This window comes from Triticum dicoccoides, chromosome 6A, assembly GCF_002162155.2.
Source record: "Triticum dicoccoides isolate Atlit2015 ecotype Zavitan chromosome 6A, WEW_v2.0, whole genome shotgun sequence".
NCBI lineage: Eukaryota > Viridiplantae > Streptophyta > Magnoliopsida > Poales > Poaceae > Triticum > Triticum dicoccoides.
In genome coordinates, this window is record NC_041390.1 from 620,188,733 (window position 1) to 620,198,606 (window position 9,874).

The following is a 9,874-nucleotide window of genomic DNA, read 5'->3' on the forward strand; positions in this document are numbered from 1 at the left end:
CGAACAATTTAGGAGGTCACGACTAAGTGCATAGACAAATGAGGGCTTAAAACGGACACGTTCGAACAACGTCTGAATGTGTCCATGTATAAGGAGTCAAATTAGCCCAGTCCGGTTGGAGATGCTCTAAGGGCCCTTTGGAACACGTGATTCTAGAAACATTCAAATTGAATAAATGTGAAAAGCCATGTCATGTTTCTACAATAATTAGGATTAGGATTGGATGTTGCACATGCAAAACGTAGAATTATATGACATCTTCATATATTCGAATAATTTCTATAGACAGTTGCATTATTAGAATATTAGAAAAAATTATGTAGATTGTTCGTTTTGATTTGTACGGCTTTATCCTATATGAAATTTTCAAAGTATTTCCTTTCACAATATTCATACGAAATTTTCATCCGCTTGAATCTCTAGACTAGCATCATCTTTTTTTTCTACAATATAATTAGATAAAATTTGGGCAAACAAAATTCCATAGGTTTTGAATGAACATGGCACCATAATCTTGTATTTCCTTTTCTATACTGGCATTTTGAAATCTTGTGAATCAGAAACGCTCAACTTGTTTCTTGATCCAAGAGAGAAGAAAAAAGGCAAAGACTTTGGATGCATCTACTTATAGCAAGTATCTTGGTCTGCCCACCCCCGAAGGATGCATGCAAGATAATCAGTTCCAACCAATCATGGAAAGATTCACTAAGAGATGTACATATTGGTCTGAGAGGTACATGTCATATGCAACCAAAGAAGTTTATGTGAAATCCGTGATTCAGGCCATCCACTTGTATGTCATGGGAGTTTTTAAGATGACACAAAATTTCAATGAGAGGCATGAGAAACTAATAAGGGACTTCTGGCGGGGGGCGAAGAGGGACATTGGAAAGTTCATTGGATGGCATGGGATCAAATGGTCAAACCTAAGAGAGGAGGAGGCATCGGTTTCCGAGATATGAAGTTGTTTAACCAGTCCCTCCTAGTCAAACAAGGATGGCAATTGATTCAGAGACCGGATAGTCTTTGTGCAAGGGTGCTGGCATCGAAATACTATCCAAATGGGGAGCTCCTCGACACAGTTTTTTGTGGATGCGTCACCTGTTTTGCGTGGCATTGAGTTTGGGCTTGAACTCTTAAATAAAGGACTCATCTGGAGAGTGGGTAATGGAAGGAGCATCCAGATCCGAAGAGATCAATGGGTTCCTAGAAAGCAGGGTTTAAAGATGACAAACTTTATCAGTAAAACTAGATTGAGATGGGCTAACCAGCTGATGTTACCGGGGAAGAGGGAGTGGAACGTATCACTATAATTCATCAATTGTTTTACCCTTTTGACGCGGAAGCCATTTGTAAAATAAAAATCCCCCCGGTGGAGATTGAGGACTGTATTACAAGGCATTACAAAAAAAATTGGAAAGTTTTCTGTTAGGTGCGCTTATAGATTGGCAGCTCAACTCCAGACCCTAGATAACCCTCACGCACCGAGATCAACCAGTGAAGCAGACAATCGAAGTATTTGGGATCTCATTTGGAAAGCAAAAGTTCCCCCAGAAACCAGGGTCTTTGGGTGGAGAGCTACTACCGGTACTTTGGCACCTAAGAAGAACAAGTAGAGGCGCACTTTGGAGATTGATAGCACCTGCATCATATGTGGCAATGGAGCGATGGATGAATTACATGCTTTGATTAATGCACGTGACTAGGGAGCACCTGTTGGCTAGTTAATATTGTAGGGCACACACCCAAAAAAGGAAAGTGAAAACCCCCTGGACAACTGGCGTGACAGAAAAGGAAAGGGACGTAATTGTTCCTCCACATGGACAACAGCGAATCTCCCGTGATCGTAACCGCTCCCGCACACCTGTCCAGCATGCGTCCCACGCGAACTCTCTCCCTACCTCCCGCCCCCCTCCTTCTTCCTTCCCCTTTTCTTCTCCATGGATCTAACTCTTCGAAGTTCCTACATGGCCTAAATCCACCAGAAGCAGCGTCACCACTCCCGCAGCAGCCACCTATGCCCCATCTTCTCCAGCCGACGGGTTAGTTCTTCCTCCTCTGGCCTACAGAACATTGATGCGACTTAGGCAACTTGTCGTAAATGAATAGGCAACTCAAGAAGGAGCTTTTTCTTCCATAAAACAATGGACTGAAGCGGGATTTGTGTCTCTTGCTAGGCAAATTGTCACATTTGGTAGAAGCAAGTGTGTGAAGGTCTATAGGCAACTCATGGGTCCGTGTTTCTGTTCCTTGGAGCATATTTGTTAACAAAGGCAACTTATCGCAAGAGTTGCGGGCAAGTATATGAATGTCTGCAAGCAACTTGTGGCTATGTGTTCCTGTCTACCCTAAAACCATAATTGTGATCCCATCTAGGCAAAAATTGGCGATAAGTTAACCTGCAGACATTCGCCTCTCCCCCTGTGTTTTTAGGCAACTTGTGGTGATGCAGGAGGCAACTAAGTGGGTTTTGCGGGCAACTAAGTGGTGATGTAGAAATTAAAGTGTGTGAATGTGTGCAGATCATGGTTGCTACTTGACAAAAATACCCCCGGAAAACCACCAGTACCTAAAACAACAAAAGGAGGAGAATAACTACAGGAAACACTCCCAGAAATTGCATGCGTATATCTTCCAGCCTGCGTACAAAACTGATAAAAACAGAAAAAGTTACCCAGGAGAAAAGTTATATACCTGTGCAGGTGATCCTGCACCCCAAGGAACCCTCGAGTCTCCTATGCTTTATATCATGCTATCTCCGCTGTAAAACATGCAAAAATACATGCAAATACATACATACTGGTTATTAAAAACTGTATAGAAAATTCGAAAACATGCTTGAGAAAACGAAAAGAAAATCTGAACACGGTTGGCTGAGATGATGTAGTTACCTATACAAAAAAGAAAATTCCTAAAGAGAAAGAAGTGATCATGCTTGCTTCTTTGCAAAAGGCAATAAAGAGGAACTCAGGTTTCGTTAAAAGAAATAGGCTTGATATCACACACAAACACATAGTTTAAGAGGAACACAAGGTTTTCCAAATGTCAAGCAAGTCACATACATAACACTAGCAAGTCAGGCCCAAATGCCAAGCAAGTCCTACTCATCACTAGCTGCAATGCACTATGTAATGCACTCTTACTTGCTAGGGATAGACAAAAAACTTGTGTTCCTTCCAGAAAATAATGTGGACATTGAAAAAGACAAGTTATAGATTTGTTGTTTGGGAAAAACTTAGAAATAATTTGTTTAAACAAACTTCAAGTAAGGGGGTGTGGGAGGGGGGTTGTGTGTCATATAAATCACACATTGAGAAACATGCATGTCGCAGTTTTCTTAAACAATAGGCAAGTCACATGCTTAACACTAGCAAGTCAAATTCAAATATCAAGCAAGTCCTACTAAATTCTAGCTGCAATTTACTGTGTATTGCACTCTTAATTGCTAGGGTAGACAAAAAAACCATGTGTTCATTTGGAAAAAAACATGGACAATGGAACACACAAGTTATATAAGCCTGGTTTGTTTGGAAAACTTAGAAATAATTTTCCTAAGCAAACATCAAATGTTGGGAAGAGAGGGTTGTGTGTCAGGTAAATCACATTCAGAAACATGCAAAGTCTCATTTTAACTAAAATCGACATAGTGGGGCAAGCATCTGACCCCCATGTTGCTCCCCCGGGCAGCACAAGGGAACCCTAGCCACCACAGGTCGCGCCCCTCCCGCACCTCAACAACCCCTTGCAGCCGCCGGAGGATGCGTTGGGCTAAGCCCGGGCCGCAGACAGTGACGGTGGTGTGTAGTCTTGCTGCACCTTCTCCTCGCTCGGGGTGGTGGTGGTCTAGGCGACCGGATCCACAGCGGCGACTGCTCCTCTGGCGGTGCGATGGCTAAGCGGTGGGGCGAGTAGGCGCGGCTACGACGGCAGCCTCGAAACGCCCAGCGGTGGGTCGAGGCTAGGCGGCTGCAGCGGCTCCATCTCGCTTGTGCGGCCTCGAAACGCCCAGCGGTGGGTCGGGGCTAGGCGGCTGAAGTGGTTCCATCTTTGCTTGTGCGGCTTCGGCTTCCGACAATTCAGATCTGCGCGACGCAGTTCGGCTCTAGCCTCCCGACGACGACTTCGACTGTCCTTCAGCCCATCGAGGCAAGGCTTGGGGTGAGGTCGCAGTCTGGTCCGGCCGTCCCTTGCCTCTAGTGATGCGATATGGGCTCCATGTCATCGGGCCTGGCTGGGCTCCAGCTAACGGTGAAGACAATGACGTGGTGGCTCTTGGGCTCCAGGGCGGCGCCCCGGCTGTGGTAGTGGCGCCTTCGTCCAGGGGGTGGTGCGCTTCTGGATGCGGCAAATCATGGGATCCCACGGACAGACTGAAGTCGGCCTCGACGCGGTTTGTGGTGGCGGTGGGTTGCGGTTTAGGGGCTGCAAATGGTCGAGGCATCTCCGGGAGAAATCCTCTTCTTCGGAACCGACGATGGCAACGCCCATGGTATCGTGGTATTTCTTGGAAGCGTCGTGTGGAGGTGTGCTCACCCCTCTCGTGATGGCCTCGGCTCCGGAGGGAAACCTCAGATTCTCTGGATCCAGCTATGGAGGCATCTTCATGTCTTTCTCCTCCTTGGGGGCATAGTCTCGGAGCCGACTATGACTGAGAGACCAGTGGATGGCGGCATCTTAGCCGCGTGGTTTGCTGAGGCATGGGGTGTTGGTTTGTATTTTGGCAATGATGATGGCGTTGAGAGGAGCTTGGGTCGCGGCGAGGACTTCGGTAGTTGGTTCTTCCCGGCGTGTCCGAGGTGCTCTTCCTGGGTTGCTTTGAAGTCGGAGCTGCGATGGAGTGATCGAGTCCATGTGGTGACGATGATAGGCACTCGGTGGTCGTTTGCGGAGGGCATGGTCGGCGCAAGTCTTGCATATTTCCCTTGTGAGGCTCGTTGTCAAAGTCGGAGCTTTTGTTGTTGGGGAACGTAGTAATTTCAAAAAAATTCCTACGCACACGCAAGATCATGTGATGCATAGCAACGAGATGGGAGAGTGTTGTCTATGTACCCACGCAGACCGACTGTGGAAGCGTTGACACAACGTAGAGGAAGTAGTCGTACGTCTTCACGACCCAACCGATCAAGCACCGAAACTACGGCACCTCCGAGTTCGAGCACATGTTCAGCTCGATGACTATCCCCGGACTCCGATCCAGCAAAGTGTCGGGGAAGAGTTCCGTCAGCACGACGGCGTGGTGACGATCTTGATGCACTACAGCAGCAGGGCTTCGCCTAAACTCCGCTACAGTATTATCGAGGAATATGGTGGAAGGGGGCACCGCACACGGCTAAGGAATAGATCACGTGGATCAACTTGTGTCTTTCTGGGGTGCCTCTGCCTCAGTATATAAAGGACCAAAGGGGGGAGGTTGGCTGGCCACATAGGGCGCGCCAGGAGAGTCCTACTCCCTCTGGGAGTAGGATTCCCCCCCCCCCCAATCCTAGTTGGAATAGGACTCCTTGAGGGGGGAAAGAGAGAGAGGGGGCCGGCCACCTCTCCTAGTCCTAATAGGACTAGGGGAAGGGGGGAGGCGCACAGCCACCTTGTGCTGCCCCTTTCTCCTTTCCACTAAAGCCCACTAAGGCCCATATAGCTCCCAGGGGGTTCCGGTAACCTCCCGGTACTCTGGTAAAATCCCGATTTCACCCGGAACACTTCCGATATCCAAACATAGGCTTCCAATATATCAATCTTTACGTCTCGACCATTTCGAGACTCCTCGTCATGTCCCCGATCTCATCCGGGACTCCGAACTCCTTTGGTACATCAAAACTCATAAACTCATAATATAACTGTCATCGAAACCTTAAGCGTGCGGACCCTACGCGTTCGAGAACAATGTAGACATGACCGAGACACGTCTCCGGTCAATAACAAATAGCGGGACCTGGATGCCCATATTGGCTCCTACATATTCTACGAAGATCTTTATCGGTCAGACCGCATAACAACATACGTCGTTCCCTTTGTCATCGGTATGTTACTTGCCCGAGATTCGATCGTCGGTATCCAATACCTAGTTCAATATCGTTACCGGCAAGTCTCTTTACTCGTTCCGTAATACATCATCCCGCAACTAACTCATTAGTTGCAATGCTTGCAAGGCTTAAGTGATGTGCATTACCGAGAGGGCCCAGAGATACCTCTCCGACAATCGGAGTGACAAATCCTAATCTCGAAATACGCCAACCCAACATCTACCTTTGGAGACACCTGTAATGCTCCTTTATAATCACCCAGTTACGTTGTGACGTTTGGTAGCACCCAAAGTGTTCCTCCGGCAAACGGGAGTTGCATAATCTCATAGTCATAGGAACATGTATAAGTCATGAAGAAAGCAATAGCAACATACTGAACGATGGGTGCTAAGCTAATGGAATGGGTCATGTCAATCAGATCATTCAACTAATGATGTGATCCCGTTAATCAAATAACAACTCCTTTGTCTATGGTTAATTAGGAAACATAACCATCTTTGATTAACGAGCTAGTCAAGTAGGGGCATACTAGTGACACTCTGTTTGTCTATGTATTCACACATGTATTATATTTCCGGTTAATACAATTCTAGCATGAATAATAAACATTTATCATGAAATAAGGAAATAAATAATAACTTTATTATTGCCTCTAGGGCATATTTCCTTCAGTCTCCCACTTGCACTAGAGTCAATAATCTAGTTCACATCCCATGTGATTTAACAGCAATAGTTCACATCACCATGTGATTAAAACCCATAGTTCACATCGATATGTGATCAACACCCAAAGGGTTTTACTAGAGTCAGTAATCTAGTTCACATCGCTATATGATTAACACCCAAAGAGTACTAAGGTGTGATCATGTTTTGCTTGTGAGATAATTTTAGTCAACGGGTCTGTCACATTCAGATCCGTAAGTATTTTGCAAATATTTATGTCAATAATGCTCTGCACGGAGCTACTCTAGCTAATTGCTCCCACTTTCAATATGTATCTAGATCGAGACTTAGAGTCATCCAGATCTATGTCAAAACTTGCATCGACGTAACTTTTTACGACGAACCTTTTTGTTCACCTCCATAATTGAGAAATATTTCCTTATTCCACTAAGGATAATTTTGACCGTTGTCCAGTGATCTACTCTTAGATCACTATTGTACTCCCTTGCTTAACACAGTGTAGGGTATACAATAGATCTAGTACACAGCATGGCATACTTTATAGAACCTATGGCTGAGGCATAGGGAATGACTTTCATTCTCTTTCTATCTTCTGCCGTGGTCGGGCTTTGAGCCTTACTCAACTTCACTCCTTGTAATACAGGCAAGAACTCTTTCTTTGACTGCTCCATTTTGAACTACTTCAAAATCTTGTCAAGGTATGTACTTATTGAAAAAACTTATCAAGCGTCTTGATCTATCTCTATAGATCTTGATGCTCAATATGTAAGCAGCTTCACCGAAGTCTTTCTTTGAAAAACTCCTTTCAAACACTCCTTTGTGCTTTACAGAATAATTCTACATTATTTCCGATCAACAATATGTCATACACATATACTTATCAGAAATGTTGTAGTGCTCCCACTCACTTTCTTATAAATACAGGCTTCACCGCAAGTCTGTATAAAACTATATGCTTTGATCAACTTATCAAAACGTATATTCCAACTCCGAGATGCTTGCACCAGTCCATAGATGGATCGCTGGAGCTTGCATATTTTGTTAGCACCTTTAGGATTGACAAAACCTTCTGGTTGTATCATATACAACTCTTCTTTAAATCCATTAAGGAATGTAGTTTTTTTATCCATTTTCCAGATTTCATAAAATTGCGGCAATTGCTAACATGATTTGGACAGACTTAAGCATCGCTACGAATGAGAAAATTTCATCGTAGTCAACACCTTGAACTTTGTCAAAAACATTTTTCGACAAGTCTAGCTTTGTAGATAGTAACACTACTATCAGCGTCCGTCTTCCTCTTGAAGATCCATTTATTTTCTATGGCTTGCCGATCATCGGGCAAAATCCATCAAAGTCCATACTTTGTTCTCATACATGGATCATATCTCAGATTTCATGGCCTCAAACCATTTCGCGGAATTTGGGCTCATCATCGCTTCCTCATAGTTCGCAAGTTCGTCATGGTCTAGTAACACGACTTCCAGAACAGGATTACCGTACCACTCTGGTGCGGATCTCACTCTGGTTTACCTACGAGATTCGGTAGTAACTTGATCTGAAGTTACATGATCATCATCATTAGCTTCCTCACTAATTGGTGTAGTAGTCACAAGAACAGATTTCTGTGATGAACTACTTTCCAATAAGGGAGAAGGTACAATTACCTTATCAAGTTTTCTACTTTCCTCCCACTCACTTCTTTCGAGAGAAACTCCTTCTCTAGAAAGTTTCCGAATTTAGCAACAAAAGTCTTGCCTTCGGATCTGTGATAGAAGGTGTATCCAATAGTTTCCTTTGGATATCCTATGAAGATTTACTTCTCCGATTTGGGTTCGAGCTTATCATGTTAAAACTTTTTCACATAAGCATCGCAGTCCCAAACTTTAAGAAACGACAACTTAGGTTTCTTGCCAAACCATAGTTCATACGGTGTCGTCTCAATGGATTTAGATGGTGCCCTATTTAACGTGAATGCAACTGTCTCTAATGCATAACCCCAAAACGATAGTGGTAGATCGGTAAGAGACATCATAGATTGCACTATATCCAATAAAGTATGGTTATGACGTTCGGACACACCATTATGCTATGGTGTTCCATGTGGCATGAGTTTGTGAAACTATTTCACATTGTTTTAATTGAAGACCAAACTCGTAACTCAAATATTTGTCTCCGCGATCAGATCATAGAAACTTTTATTTTCTTGTCACGACGATTTCCCACTTCACTCTGAAATTCTTTGAACTTTTCAAATGTTTCAGACTTATGTTTCATCAAGTAGATATACCCATATCTGCTCAAATCATCTGTGAAGTTCAGAAAATAACGATACTTACCGTGAGCCTTAACACTCATCAGACCGCATACATTAGTATGTATTATTTCCAATAAGTCAGTTGCTCGCTCCGGAGAACAGAGTCTTAGTCATCTTGCCCATGAGGCATGGTTCGCAAGCATCAAGTGATTCATAATCAAGTGATTCCAAAATCCCATCAGCATGGAGTTTCTTCATGCGCTTTACACCAATATGACCTAAACGGCAGTGCTACAAATAAGTTGCACTATCATTATTAACTTTGCATCTTTTGATTTCAATATCATGATTATGTGTATCACTACGATCGAGATCCAACGAACTATTTTCATTGGGTGTGTAACCATATAAGGTTTTATTCATGTAAACAGAACAACAATTTATTCTCTTACTTAAATGAATAACCCTATTACAATAAACATGATCAAATCATATTCATGCTTAACACAAACACCAAATAACACTTATTCAGGTTCAACACTAATCCCGAAAGTATAGGGAGTGTGCGATGATGATCATATCAATCTTGGAACCACTTCCAACACACATCGTCACTTCACCCTTAACTAGTCTCTGTTTATTCTGCAACTCCCGTTTCGAGTTACTAATCTTAGCAACTGAACTAGTATCAAATACTGAGGGGTTGCTATAAACACTAGTAAAGTACACATCAATAACATGTATATCAAATATACTTATGTTCACTTTGCCATCCTTCTTATCTCACTAGTAGAAAAAGGGCATATTGTCCCGGTTGGTAAGGGCCTTTAGTCCCGGTTGGTGAACCGGGACTAAAGGGTCGGTACTAATGCCTCCCCCCTTTAGTCCCGGTTCAATCCAGAACCGGGACAGA